Source organism: Podarcis pityusensis, assembly GCF_964106645.2.
Source record: "Podarcis pityusensis genome assembly, chromosome: 11".
Taxonomy (NCBI): Eukaryota; Metazoa; Chordata; class Lepidosauria; order Squamata; family Lacertidae; genus Podarcis; species Podarcis pityusensis.
In genome coordinates, this window is record NC_138036.1 from 27,782,838 (window position 1) to 27,795,380 (window position 12,543).

A 12,543-nucleotide genomic window follows, 5' to 3' on the forward strand; every position below is an offset into this window, starting at 1 on the left:
TGCGGACGCTGCAGGTTGCAAATGTGCATCCCGCACAGATCACGTTCGCAACCCAAGCGTCCACTGTACCCATGTAGTCAAATGTTATAGTAAACATGCTTCTGTTTTAGTGCTAAATACCGGAAAGTGTGGGAAGCAATAAGTGGGGCTTCCACCTAACAGAGGCTTAACGGTGGCTTGATAGGCAGAAATTCAACAGACTTACCTGTTTCAGGCAAAAAAATAAAATGATGGGGAAGGGTGATGTACTTTATCATTGTCACAAGAGGGCGCCATAAGATGCGAAGTAGGGCTTCTCTTGTGACAATGATGTTTGATAGAGCCTACATACTAATTTATTTCCACGGTGCATTGTTGGTTCAAAGTGTAGTCCTTTTTACCACTAACACTAGGAGTTTTCAGCCTTTGTCACAGTGTTCCTCCCAAGGGCAGAAAACAAAACAATCTGTGTACGTCCCCCTCCTCCAACGGCTGCTACAAACTAATCAACATCCTGTTCCTATTTGGCATCCTGGAGAGTGTTTGTGTTGGGCCTTCTTCTGTAGGTGGAAATGCCAGAGAGTAATTTGGTCCTGTGGACAACATGAGCTGATGCAGTACAGTGGTACCTCGGGTTACATACGCTTCAGGTTACAGACTCTGCAAACCCAGAAATATTACCTCAGGTTAAGAACTTTGCTTCAGGATGAGAACAGAAATCGTGCTCCAGCGGCGCAGCGGCAGCGGGAGGCTCCACTAGCTAAAGTGGTGCTTCAGGTTAAGAACAGTTTCAGGTTAAGAACAGACCTCTGGAATGAATTAAGTACTTAACCCGAGGTACCACTGTATAAACGATTAGACTAGTGTCAGGCTAGGACTGCCAAACCCAAGTTCAAATCCCCACCCAACTGTGAAGCTCACTGTGTGACCTTGAGGCAGTCGCTATGTCTCAGCCCAGCTTTTACCTCACAGGGTTGTGATGACATAATTGGGGGAACCCGTGAGCTGCTTGGGGTTGGATAAAAGTGTAACAGACATGCATAGAATTACATTTCCTTTTGCCCCTCACCCACACCTGGCCTAACACTTGTATAGTACATTTTAAGTTGCTTACAAAGAGCTACACAGACCTTGTCCCAATAATCCTCACAGTAGCCATCTGTGGAAGGCTAGTGTGATTATCTCCATATTGTAGGGGATTGTGCGACTGTGGCTGAGAGACTGTGGGTATCTTACAGTCACCTTATAGTTGAGGAAAGATATGAATTGGGACCTGATACAGCCATAGAACCTACTTCTCCACGTTGCTCCAGTATGAAAACTAATATCTGGGCATCTTTCTGAAACATAGCCTACTCTTTGAGATGGCCTTTGGAGTTCAGAGATAAGTTGGAAAAGGAACTTCTTTTTATTTTGCTCTGAGTCCTCTTTGTTTTTTACTCCTCTTAAAAAACTCCACTTGGGTTTGGGTGGGCTATTAATCTAAATAAATAATATAGTGAAATATGCATGAGTCTAAAACCTGAATTGGTTCAGTTTCAGCTGAATGATACCAGTATAACAAAAGGTATAATAAAATTATGGTGGCGTTGTTTTAAAACAACATATAAGAACTTAAGTAGTTAAATGTGCAAATTTCAGAGGACAACAGGTACAAGCCAAGCCTTTTGCTGCTTTGGTGTAAAGACACTAAAATGTTACTGTGTGTAAATATAGTGGAGTGGGGGGGGGGGGCATCACTGTTTTGCAGGATGAGGCTGAGTTTCCATTTCATTCATTACCAGCTAGCAATTGGTTGACGTATGCCTGGGACCCTACAAAGATCCATATTGTTTGCCCCTAGAGAGAACTGCAGTGTTCTACAGATCCTATGCAACCAGATTAAGATTTGAAATGATGAATTGATTCTTAATATGTGTGACTGGGGAGGAGCTTTGGAGTTCAAATTGAGGACAGCGTTCTTCGCAGATACATACCTTGAGCTGCTTGTGCACAGTGTAGGTCTTTGATGTATTCGTTAAATGTCTGGCATCAGTGGGAGTATAGAGAGGCCCATTCTGCAAGTGATTATAGACAGCATACACACACATCTGTGTGTGCGCACACATGCACGTGCACACACACACAGTGTCTTAAATTGTTCGGTGCATAAGTTCAAGAGTCCAGTTCAATGGGAATGCCAGAGGTCAGAAATCAACTTGCTTGGTTGAGCTATGAATTGGAGCTTTCATAGAGGTTGCATAGCTGTAGTAAATACTATTAATCCTCCCCTTTCATAAGCACTGGAAGGATTCACCCACACAATTAAAAAACTTAATAATGGGAAAAAATGACATGCTTTTATTGCTATCTTTGGCAGCCGGTTCTAAATGCTTCATCCAAGCTAAAGTGTACAGAAGAGCTGTTTCTAGGCTAGCCCCCTGCTTCAATCCAGTCCTCAGCCTCATGCCTTTTTAATAACTAAATGTTTCAGACATTCCATATCAGCACCACCCTCTATAATTCTGGACATATTTAGTCTCCCTTTTATTGTTCCTAATATAGATAGTTCAGACTCGTCAGATGGTTCCCTTTTTTCACAGAGGGATTCCAGATGCAGTGTGCCTCTTTCTGCTGGTTGGTTGATATTTATATATTGACATATTACTTCTTGGCCATGTTTGCACATAACAGTAAGCCAGAGTTAAACGAAGTATGGATTACCAGGAATGAGCAAGCACACTAGTACATGTGACTCATACTGTCTCTGCCCTCTTCCTTTTCCCTTTGTTGCACTGGGAGGAAACACATGAGAGTGCTGACTTAGTATTACAGTGGTACCTCTGGATACGCACACCTCTGGTTGCGTATCCTTCAGGATGTGAACGTGGCAAACCTGGAAGTATTTTTCCGGGTTTCACTGCACATGCATGCACAGAAGCGGTCTACCACCCCATGCGCATGCGCAGAAGTGGTCCCTCCAGTTGCGGAAACCTCGGGATCCGACCGGAGCTCTGGAATGGATCCCGTCCGCAACTAGATGTACCACTGCACATGCAAACTAGTCCTTGTGTCTTGTTTCTCTCCAGACAACCACAAGGGCAAACCAAGAACAAACCATGGTTCGCATGGAATGCTAAGCCGGCAGTCTGGTTTTGTTTTCTCCCCGACATGGCAAAAGGTATAGGGTGTGTGTGATTTGAGCAGTGTACACCAGCATGCTTGCTCATTTCTGGTAAGCCGTACTTGGTTTAATTCTGGTTTACTGTTATGTATGCACCGGGCTCCTGAGGATGCAAATTCATATTCAGTATGATATTGGCCCTTGGTCTGATCCATCAAGGCTCTTCTTCTCTACTTAAAAGAAAGAAAGAAATGTTGTCTGATTCTGCTCAGTTGCTGCCCAACATTATTTGGAACAAAATTGTGGGTGGGCTAAGTTGTTGCATATATGAAGCGAGGTCTGCTTGTGCAATGAGATTTCCCTCCCTTCTCCCACCCATGGAACCTGGCACTCCCTCAATCTGATCTGCAGGGCTTAATAGGAGCTCTGCCTATGCCAATTTCGAGTGTGTCCGCTCCACCTTCACTCTAGGCGCCATAACTGTTGCTTCATTGCCCTGAGCTCCCTGGAAAACCAAAGTGTGCCTTCATCCACAGAAAGAGGATGCTCTCAGGAGCAATTGTGTCATCTGTCCAAGTTGTTTCTCTAATCCAGAGATCAACCAGGACTTTGAGGCAATAGGGACTTACCCGGAACAGTCAGAAAGCCATCTAGATCCATTTTGGCTTGATAGGTATCTCCACCCTACTGGAGGTTAGGAGTTCCTGTAGTCTTAAACTTCATCATTAGGGCCTCACTGTGTGCAGATATGATCCCCTATTTGTTCATTTAGGAATGAGGTTCTTTAGACCAGGGAAACAACAGATAGGAAAAACACCCCTCCCCACCCTTGCACACTGCTTCTCTGCTCCTAATCACCCCCTTCCTCAAAATCAGTTTTGATCCCTCTGTAGAAAGGGTATAAGGGTATTTGAGGTTTCGTTACATGCATGTCTGTGTAATGTGTAGTTAGGCCCCTAAACAGGTTTGTTCCGAAGTAACTTACACTGAAATGGAAACTTGGACTCTTCCAAGTAAATGTGTTTTAGATATATGTTTAGTAAATATGTCTGTCACATTCTTTATTAACTATAGAATTCTGGCCACCACCTCTGTAATATGTCAGTTGTATTAATAAATACTACATTTGGCATATCCTTCTACAAGGATGCCTTAGTTTCTAAATGTTTTTATAATTCCCTGAGAACCTATTTTGTTTTTCTCCTCTATGGAAACAGCTTCACCTTTTGGTGTTCTGCATAATTTCACATGTTCCGTAAATGGTGCAGAATGAGACAGTGAAATGTTAGGACTTGCGACAAGCCTGCTGAGATCTTAAAACCGACAAATGATTTTCTAGTTAATTAATAGCCTGTCTTTTTCTTGACATAGTACAAGCCGATCTGTCACCGCTGCTCAAAAGCTGATTGTGTGCTCTTGTTTGATTAATCAGGTCCCATGGCTTAAGCCAAGCCGCACTGGTACCTGCGTCTGTGCACAATGTCACAAACAATGTCACAAACTACCGTACTTGTGATAAACAAGCAAAAAGTTGATATGCACACACACGGCCTGCTCTTTATTTCTTATTCTTTAATGAAGACAATGCAATTTTATCTTTATAAACCAGGCTAACATTTAGGGCTTGCTTCACACCTAGATAAATTGGCATGTGAAAAGGTGCCACGAATGTCTAGTTTGCTGCATGTACTTGCATGTAGAAGCAGAGGCATGGGATGCAACAAGCTGAGCACTACAGTGTGGTGCTAACACAGAGGGCACATATGCTCCTTAACAGCCAATAGGAACAACTGATAGGTATATGAATGCTTTTGGAGGGTGGGATAGTAACTAGCCACAGCTTCTAGGTAGTGTAGATCTTTGTAGTGTGTATCTTTGGCTTGCTGGCAATTCTATCAAAGTCCATCAAAAGCCTTGGAGTGTTCTTCTTCGAAAACTCCTATATTCATATCTGTGATTATGTGTCCTGAACATGTCTGTTGAGAAGATTGCTATAATACCCATGCAACAAAAAGCCACATGATTCAGAGAAAGAGATCTGTGCTTTTGAATGAATATAATGATATGAAATGAGCCCAGCTGTGTGCATGTGATGCCACAGTAGTTATTTAGATGCATTTTGTTAGAATTGCATATATGCTTTTGCAGATAAATGTTCCAACATGCATGTATATGTATATGTATGTTGTTGTTGTTTAGTCATTTAGTCGTGTCCAACTCTTCATGACCCCATGGACCAGAGCACGCCAGGCACTCCTGTCTTCCACTGCCTCCCGCAGTTTGGTCAGACTCATGTTTGTAGCTTCGAGAACACTGTCCAACCATCTCGTCCTCTGTCGTCCCCTTCTCTTTGTGCCCTCCATCTTTCCCAACATCAGGGTCTTTTCCAGGGAGTCTTCTCATGAGGTGGCCAAAGTACTGGAGCCTCAGCTTCAGGATCTGTCCTTCCAGTGAGCACTCAGGGCTGATTTCCTTAAGAATGGATAGGTTTGATCTTCTTGCAGTCTCCTCCAGCACCGTAATTCAAAAGCATCAATTCTTCGGCAATCAGCCTTCTATATATATATGTATGTGAAAATGAAAAGATGGCTTTCACACATCCACAATACACAGCTTTATTCTGAGGATATGCTTCTCTCTGCCTTGTGCTTAACCATCTGCCCTACACATCTTTCAGAACTTGGCAGGCTACAAAGATGATTTAAAATCCTTTTAAGTTTATGGAGACACAATCTACTTGAACAATACTAATCCAATCCAGTCTGGTTCCCTGCTGTGCAAGGTATTGTCCAGTACTACAGGAATATCCTGGTGGAATGGACTTTACATGTCCCAAGGTTAGCTTTCAGCTGAGATTTCCTTTCAACTCTGCTTTTGCCATCTTCTCAAAGCCCCCACCCACCCCAGCAAGTCCTGCCCATCCTAAAAATAGCTAAAAACTGTTAACACATTCTGAAAGACTCTAATGAATTGGCAAAACAAGGAACGAATGTTAACTCCCAAGCCTTCTGCTTTGCTTTAATAGATGATCAATCAGCACACTAGTAGAATTCTGTGGTGGACCAGCCAGGTTAGACACCCATGAGATTTTGGTATGATCGGGGGAGGGGGATGCAAAAGTAGTAAGATGACTGCAAGTACCTGAATAGTTAGGGAGATTCATTCATTCATTCACTGATTTGCTACATTTATATACAGTGGTGCCTCGCAAGACGAAATTAATCTGTTCCGCGAGAGTCTTCGTCTAGCAGTTTTTTCGTCTTGCGAAGCAACCCTATTAGCGGCTTAACGGATTAGCGCTATTAGCGGTTTAGCGGCTATTAAAGGCTTATCGGCTTATCGGATTAGCTGCTAAAAGGCTATTAAAGGCTTAGCGGCTTAGATAAAGGGGGGGAAAGCGGAAAAAAAATCTCAAGACTCGCAAGACATTTTCGTCTTGCGAAGCAAGCCCATAGGGAAATTCGTCCTGCGAAGCAACTCAAAAACGGAAAACCCTTTCATCTAGCGGGTTTTCCGTCTTGCGAGGCATTTGTCTTGCGGGGCACCACTGTAATAGATTGCCATATAAGTTACATGATAAAAGGAGGAAATAAGAAATGAAGCATATCCAGGGACCAGCGATTTCCACCTGTTGCATTAAGGTTGCATAAGGACCAGGTGGAACAGCACAAAAGAAAGCACTTCTGGGATAGGGTAGGAGAAAACCAAGTGGCATTTGGATCCAGCCAAGGTCAGTGGGAAGGATAGGCCTTATTGTGTCACCTCTCAAAGCATGTCCCTTGTCATGCAATTGCTTGAGTTGAGGCAATGTGTTGCAATGAGGAAGCACTTCAACATTTCTCACTAACGTTAACAACAGCAATTTCTCACCAACATTCAAGAAGCATCACAAATGTTTAAGATAAGCGTTTATAAATCAGAATTTGAGAGTGCTGTTGTGTTCAGGTTGTGCTTGTAGGTTTTCCATGGGCCTGTGTGAGAACTGGATACTGGACTAGATGGGTCACTGGCCTGACACAGCAGCACTGCTCTTATAGAATCATAGAATTGTGGCTTTGGAAGGGACCGTGAGGGATATCTAGTTCAACCATCTGCAAGGCAGGAATCTTTTTCCCAACGTGGGGCTCAAACCATGACTCTGAGATTAAGAGTCTCATGCTCTACTGGCTGATCTATGCTCTACCAACTATTATGTTCTTAATTTAGTTGATATATGGAATACTTTAGAAGTAGTATCAAAAATATATTGATTATTAGAAATTTCATAGATAATGGACCATTACTAGCTAAAACCAAATAATCTCATCATGCATGGAACCCCCAGTGTGAGCTGAGATCTTTTTACACAGAAGCCTGTAAAAGTAGGCTGTATCTGTATGTTGCACCATCCCTTCTCTTTTTTGTGATGGACGTCCTGTTAGAGGACTTCCTGCTTGCTGAAGGTTTGTAAGAAGGAGCTCACTTCAATGCCCCACTACATGGGGGGGGGACCTATATACAGTGGTACCTTGGGTTACATACGCTTCAGGTTACATACGCTTCAGGTTACAGACTCCGCTAACCCAGAAATAGTACCTCGGGTTAAGAACTTTGCTTCAGGATGTGAACAGAAATCATGCTCTGGCGGTGCGGCAGCAGCAGGAGGCCCCATTAGCTAAAGTGGTACCTTGGGTTAAGAACAGTTTCAGGTTAAGAACGGACCTCCCGAATGAATTAAGTACTTAACCTGAGGTACCACTGTACTAGGCTGGAACAAATCCATCACAACAACAACAGCTACTACCACTCTTATCTATTGTCATAAAGGAAAGTAAATTTTATAGAGCAGGCTTTGGCCAAATAATGGAGAAACATCATGGATACTGTCCTGGTGACAATTAACAAGGTTTTCCAAACCCACTTAGGCTAAGCAAAATTTATGCAGGAGATTACTGTTGGAACTACAGTGTTCTAGGAATGTATGTAGATCATATTTGTTGGACAAGTTCCAAGATTATAATTTTTTAGAATTAAATCCTTTATAAAACCAATGATATGATGGGTTATGTTTTACCACTAGGTCCATTGGCTGCATTATTCTGTTTTTGTGAGTTATGTAGTTCTTTGTGAAGAGATGGAAATGATTATCCATTTGTTAATAGCAGCATGAATGGCCATAAACTAGAAATAGAAAAAACAAACCCATCCCCCCATCACAGACTGGCTGTTAGAAGACTTAAGAGATGTGTGTGTGTGTGTGTGTGTGTGTGTGTGTGTGTGTGTGTGACCAATGCCATCAGAGTAAAAGGAGGCAGGTGGGTGAATAATTGTTTTATGGAGAAATTGAGCCATTTCATAGCTATTTGGAATAATAAAGTAGAATATGCTGCCCAATATTATACTTGGAGTCATACAAGAGAATAATAAATTTTGGACCAACAACATTGATCTGTTGTTTTCCTGTCGTGGTCTGCTGTAGAAAATTGGACCACGTGGATTTCTCATTTTGTGTTATCCTGTTGTTTAGAGATGGGTTTTTAAATACATACGTACATACGTACATGCGTACATACATACATGCCACTCCTGGCATCAGAGAAGGGAACTGATTTGGAAAGCAGATGTAAATAGGTCTGATCGGCTGACTGGAGTTAGTTCACACTAAATAAAGCCACTTCCTTGGGTTTTGGCCTGTGCTTTGCAAGATATGGTACTGTAATTACAGCTGCTCTTTATTTGAAAATCGTTGCAGGAGAAAAACAGCACCACACTATCAGCCGAGCAATTCCCTGACACTGAGCTACAGCCATGTCACTCATGCCACTATATGCTGAAATGTTTAATCCTTTGTTTTTATTGTTGGTGTTCCTGGGTTGGTTTGGGGGGCTTTAGATGCTGGCCAGTTTTCATTGGCTGCAGGGATTGTTATTGGAATGGCTGACAGCTGTCTGCCAGGCTGTCTGCAGAGCCTTCCTGTGCTCGCTGCTGTTCAGCTTCACAGAGCTATTGTTCGCCTTGAGCCCTCCCTCCCCACTCCCTGCCTTAAAGCCTTTCCCAGCCATATCCTGATATGGTAAACCGCTTAAATTAGCTCCAGATTGCTCTGTTTATTTTGTGCAAGATAAGCGACAAAGTGCAGCCACAGCCGTCCACCTCAAATAAACTGAGGAGGAAAGAGAGGAGAGCAAGGTAATCTGGGTGACCAAATGCAGCAGCCTCCAAACAAGAAAGGCACAACACAAAGCGTTAATATGCATAGATCATTTCCTTTCTCCCTCACAGTGCTGCTGTGCCAGAGAGCGTATTCTTGGAAGTAAGTGCAGACTAAATGCGGCACTTTATTTATTTTCAAGGCAGCATTCTCATATAGCTGGCAACCTTATAGGAATCCCTGCTCATTTCCTCAAGATCTTGTGTTTGTTTTTTGTTTGTTTTCCCTGGAAAAGAAAATAGGGGAAAACCTTCTGTTGTCTAGAATGATGTTTAAAAACAGCCTCCCTCATATGCGTCAGTCTTGATAACAATCACCCTTAGGCCTCTACTTCAGTAGGTTTTGCATTTCTGACTGTAAAAGTGTTCTCCACGCAGCTTGGAGTGTGTTAAGATTGCGAGATTTGGCTTTCTGAAGTTCTTACACAACATCTGGGAAAGTGCAGCAATAATGGCCTCATTTCCTCTATGGCCCTTTTGAAGGCATTACAAATATACATCTCAATTAGGTCCTTAACTTAAAAAAAAACAAAACAAAAAACCCAGATGAGTAGATCCTGTTCCAAAAGAACACACTGCTTCAAAAGGCGTAAGGGGATGCCCAAACAGGGCATTCAAAGTAAACTTCCTTCTCTGAATAAGAGCACACAAATGTTCCAGCCACATTTTAGCAGGTTTTGACCCTTGGAATTCAGTATTCCATTCAGTAGACACAGGTTTTTGGCTACATTCCTAAATAAACTTGCATTGAAGCAAGTTGCAGTTAAACCGGTGGATCTTCCTTCCAAGAAAATGGTTGGCATCTGCAGATATTCTACATTAAAACAAAAACAAGCTTAACTATGTGGGACAGCCATTTGCTTTGTTCAAGACCTTGTGCAAGAATGTGACAGAAGGAAAACAAGGTTGCATTTCGAAAATATATTTTGCACGTGTGTGGGAGCTTATTTTTACAGTTATATAGAAATGTATATAGTGGATGTGGTGGTATTTGGAGTTGCTACAAACCTCATTCTTTATTTTACTCGCTGGTTCCTCCTAGGCTATGTGTTTAGGACTGAGATACATGCATCCTTTTGTTAATCCTGCAGACTGTTCATTTTTATCTCAGGAGCACGTTAAGGAATATTTTGAGGAGGAGACTTTGTGCTCAGAAATGGCTTTTTACTTGCTATTTTCCAGAGCAGAGTAGCCTTACCTTAGCTGCTATTATAATTGAAAAAGTCAGCTCTCTTGAGTTAGCATGATTATTATTCACCATATTTTATTTTCCTCTGAACATTGTGTGCACATAGTCCATACTGAATTACTCTCAGGTGACAGAAATCATGTGTCAGCATCTCTTATTCTTGGAATAGCTCGAAGTAGAAGAAATCAATTTTTTATTACTTCTGTTGCTGTGTTTATTAAAATGAGAAGGCTTCTTGGTTTGGTTCCATATTAAAACAGGAACTCTGAGATAAGGGGCGGGGGGGGGGGAACAACCCATAAGTACGTTCATGCACTCCACTAAGTTTAATTGACATAATAGTCGACACAGTAGTGTAAAGTTGGGAGGATTTGAAGGTCATTTACTAATAATTATTTGTACTGAGAGGGACTCCTACAGTCCAAACCAAGCCCTACATCATGGGTAGGCAAACTAAGGCCCGGGGGCCGGATCTGGCCCAATTGCCTTCTAAATCCGGCCTGCAGACGGTCCAGGAATCAGCGTGTTTTTACATGAGTGGAATGTGTGCTTTTATTTAAAATTCATCTCTGGGTTATTTGTGGAGCATAGAAATTCGTTCATCCCCCCCCCCCCCAAAAAAAAAATATAGTCCGGCCGCCCACAAGGTCTGAGGGACAGTGGACCGGCCCCCTGGTGAAAAATTTGCTGACCCCTGCCCTACATGAATGCACAGTTAACTTTCGGGTTTCACTACTTGAAAACAGGGTGATGGTTGCTTGGTTAGATGGGGTTGCAGTATCCACCTGTTCTACAAAGGAAAGGAATCCTTCTGTTAGCTGAGGAATCTTTGATCTAGTAGAGGGCTCCACTAACAGTAGAGGAGGTGAGGCAGTTCCTGGAGATTCCTTCTTCAGATCTCTGTGCCACCACCCATGAAAGGGGCCGTTAACTCTCTGCAGCAGATTTCCAGGGGACACAGAGATCTTACTCCCTTCTTCTGTTAGCAAAGGCATCTGCTGAATCAAAAGCCTGTCTGCACACAAAATGATTCAGTTTGTGCTTCATATAAAAGGGCTAGATCACCTGTGATACTTCAGGTGTTAGTGGACTACAACTCCCATCATCTTCCCATTGGCCTTGCTGTCTGAGTTGATGGGACCCATCGTCCCAACAACAAATGAAAGGTTGCAGATTTCCCCATCCCTGTGCTAGGCAAATCTTTGAAGGACCTTCCAATGGTTGTGAGTTTAGTGGAACAGCTGTGCTCAATGGCGGTACATTTCCAGTGTTACCAGATTCCAGGGTAAAAAAAACAAAAGCCAGTGGTCACAGTCATGCCAAGTGTATACCTTTGCTGATCTGTATCTTTGACTACTTATGGAAAAGCTAATGCTAGACCTAAATGGATCTTGCAAAGATCCAGCAAAGGCAATCCTTACATCTAGAATAGAGACCGACAGAATACATTTAATTAGTGGTTAAGCAATCTTGCTTCATTTACATGATGCAGCTACCCAGATTAAGCTTTTCTTGACTGCGGTATTTGGATTTACTTTATAGGTTAATTAACACTTGCTTTTGTTTTTTGTTCATCCACCATGGTGAAGAGAAGCTTAGAACTGTAAGCTATTTGTATTTCAAATAACAGGGAATAGGATCAAATTACTTCAGGGGCACACAATGAGGAATTCATGGGGATTATGTCAGTACACACAACAGTGACCTAGCTAAGCATGGCTCCTTTTCCTAATGTGAGCAGGCATGCTTCACGTTCTCTTAAGACACCTTTGAAGCTTTCTTACCTGCTCTCATTGGCATTTTATTATGGCCTGTCATCTTGAATCTAGTGTAAAATATCAAGGTGATTACCCAGCTAATGGCATCTTGACCACCAGCAATTATTTTGGAAAAGAACTTCCTTTTGACTTCATGTATGGTGGGTTCTGTGTGTGTGTGTGTGTGTGTGTGTGTGTGTGTGTGTGTTTTAAGAGAGAGAAACAGTCTGCAACCCAGTTTAAAAACCAATTTTACAATTCTAGTTTGTGGTTTTTAAGACCCCCAATTTTAAATATGTACCTCCTAATATTCTTAGCTTGTTGTG

General features: G+C 42.4%; 1 protein-coding gene across 1 annotated transcript in view; it reads left to right on the plus strand.

Moving 5' to 3' along the window:
* ARSB (arylsulfatase B) overlaps positions 1-12,543 on the plus strand; it is a 76,837-nt gene that overhangs the window by 19,124 nt on the left and 45,170 nt on the right. The gene's annotated exons all lie outside the window — the stretch shown is intronic.